A 3,204-nucleotide genomic window follows, 5' to 3' on the forward strand; every position below is an offset into this window, starting at 1 on the left:
AGAGGTAAAACTAAGATAAGGGGCAGTCTGCAGAGGCTTAGATACAAGGTAATCACAGAGGTAAAACTGAGATAAGGAGCAGTCTGCAGAGGCTTAGATACAAGGTAATCACAGAGGTAAAACTGAGATAAGGGGGCAGTCTGCAGAGGCTTAGATACAAGATAATCACATATGTAAAACTGAGATAAGGGGCAGTCTGCAGAGGCTTAGATACAAGGTAATCACAGAGGTAAAACTGAGATAAGGAGCAGTCTGCAGAGGCTTAGATACAAGGTAATCAAAAAGGTAAAACTGAAATAAGGGGGCAGTCTTCAGATGCTTAGATACAAGGTAATCACAGTAAAACTGAGATAAGGGGCAGTCTGCAGAGGATTAGATACAAGGTAATCACAGAGGTAAAACTGAGATAAGGGAGCAGTCTGCAGAGGCTGATACACGGTAATCACAGAGGTAAAACTGAGATAAGGGAGCAGTCTGCAGAGGCTTAGATACAAGGTAATTACAGAGGTAAAACTGAGATAAGGGGCAGTCTGCAGAGGCTTAGATACAAGGTAATCACAGAGGTAAAACTGAGATAAGGGGGCAGTCTGCAGAGGCTTAGATACAGGGTAATCACAGAGGTAAAACTGAGATAAGGGGACAGTCTGCAGAGGCTTAGATACAAGGTAATCACAGAGGTAAAACTGAGATAAGGGGGCAGTCTGCAGAGGCTTAGATACAAGGTAATCACAGAGGTAAAACTGAGATAAGGGAGCAGTCTGCAGAGGCTTAGATACAAGGTGATCACAGAGGTAAAACTGAGATAAGGGGGCAGTCTGCAGAGGCTTGGATACAGGGTAATCACAGAGGTAAAACTGAGATAAGGGGGCAGTCTGCAGAGGCTTAGATACAAGGTAATCACAGAGGTAAAACTGAGATAAGGGAGCAGTCTGCAGAGGCTTAGATACAAGGTGATCACAGAGGTAAAACTGAGATAAGGGGGCAGTCTGCAGAGGCTTGGATACAGGGTAATCACAGAGGTAAAACTGAGATAAGGGAGCAGTCTGCAGAGGCTTAGATACAAGGTGATCACAGAGGTAAAACTGAGATAAGGGGGCAGTCTGCAGAGGCTTGGATACAGGGTAATCACAGAGGTAAAACTGAGATAAGGGGGCAGTCTGCAGAGGCTTGGATACAAGGTAATCACAGGGGTAAAACTGAGATAAAGGGCAGTCTGCAGAGGCTTAGATACAGGGTTATCACAGAGGTAAAACTGAGATAATGGGGCAGTCTGCAGAGGCTTAGATACAAGGTAATCACAGAGGTAAAACTGAGATAAGGGGGCAGTCTGCAGAGGCTTAGATACAAGGTAATCACAGAGGTAAAACTGAGATAAGGGGGCATTCTGCAGAGGCTTAGATAGAAGGTAATCACAGAGGTATAACTGAGATAAGGGGCAGTCTGCAGAGGCTTAGATACAGAGTAAACACAGAGGTAAAACTGACATAAAGGGCAATCTGCAGAGGCTTAGATACAAGGTAATCACAGAGGTAAAACTGAGATAAGGGGGCAGTCTGCAGAGGCTTAGATACAAGGTAATCACAGAGGTAAAACTGAGATAAGGAGCAGTCTGCAGAGGCTTAGATACAGGGTAATCACAGAGGTAAAACTGAGATAAGGAGGCAGTCTGCAGAGGCTTAGATACAAGGTAATCACAGAGGTAAAACTGAGATAAGGGGGCAGCCTGCAGAGGCTTAGATACAAGGTAATCACAGAGGTAAAACTAAGATAAGGGGGCAGTCTGCAGAGGCTTAGATACAAGGTAATCACAGAGGTAAAACTGAGATAAGGGGGCAGTCTGCAGAGGCTTAGATACAGGGTAATCACAGAGGTAAAACTGAGATAAGGGAGCAGTCTGCAGAGGCTTAGATACAAGGTAATCACAGAGGTAAAACTGAGATAAGGGGGCAGTCTGCAGAGGCTTAGATACAAGGTAATCACAGAGGTAAAACTGAGATAAGGGGGCAGTCTGCAGAGGCTTAGATACAAGGTAATCACAGAGGTAAAACTGAGATAAGGAACAGTCTGCAGAGGCTTAGATACAGGGTAATCACAGAGGTAAAACTGTTATAAGGAGCAGTCTGCAGAGGCTTAGATACAAGGTAATCACAGAGGTAAAACTGAGATAAGGGGGCAGCCTGCAGAGGCTTAGATACAAGGTAATCACAGAGGTAAAACTAAGATAAGGGGGCAGTCTGCAGAGGCTTAGATACAAGGTAATCACAGAGGTAAAACTGAGATAAGGGGGCAGTCTGCAGAGACTTAGATACAAGGTAATCACAGAAGTAAAACTGAGATAATGGGGCAGTCTGCAGAGACTTAGATACAAGGTAATCACAGAGGTAAAACTGAGATAAGGGGGCAGTCTGCAGAGGCTTAGATACAGGGTAATCACAGAGGTAAAACTGAGATAAGTGGGCAGTCTGCAGAGGCTTAGATACAAGGTAATCACAGAGGTAAAACTGAGATAAGGGGCAGTCTGCAGAGGCTTAGATACAAGGTAATCACAGAGGTAAAACTGAGATAAGGGGGCAGTCTGCAGAGGCTTAGATACAAGGTAATCACAGAGGTAAAACTGAGATAAGGGGGCATTCTGCAGAGGCTTAGATAGAAGGTAATCACAGAGGTATAACTGAGATAAGGGGCAGTCTGCAGAGGCTTAGATACAGGGTAATCACAGAGGTAAAACTGACATAAAGGGCAATCTGCAGAGGCTTAGATACAAGGTAATCACAGAGGTAAAACTGAGATAAGGGGGCAGTCTGCAGAGGCTTAGATACAAGGTAATCACAGTAAAACTGAGATAAGGGGCAGTCTGCAGAGGATTACATACAAGGTAATCACAGTGGTAAAACTGAGATAAGGGAGCAGTCTGCAGAGGCTGATACACGGTAATCACAGAGGTAAAACTGAGATAAGGGTGCAGTCTGCAGAGGCTTGGATACAGGGTAATCACAGAGGTAAAACTGAGATAAGGGGGCAGTCTGCAGAGGCTTAGATACAAGGTAATCACAGGGGTAAAACTGAAATAAGGGGACAGTCTGCAGAGGCTTGGATACAAGGTAATCACAGGGGTAAAACTGAGATAAAGGGCAGTCTGCAGAGGCTTAGATACAGGGTTATCACAGAGGTAAAACTGAGATAAGGGGGCAGTCTGCAGAGGCT

Source organism: Bombina bombina, chromosome 7 (genome assembly GCF_027579735.1).
Source record: "Bombina bombina isolate aBomBom1 chromosome 7, aBomBom1.pri, whole genome shotgun sequence".
NCBI lineage: Eukaryota > Metazoa > Chordata > Amphibia > Anura > Bombinatoridae > Bombina > Bombina bombina.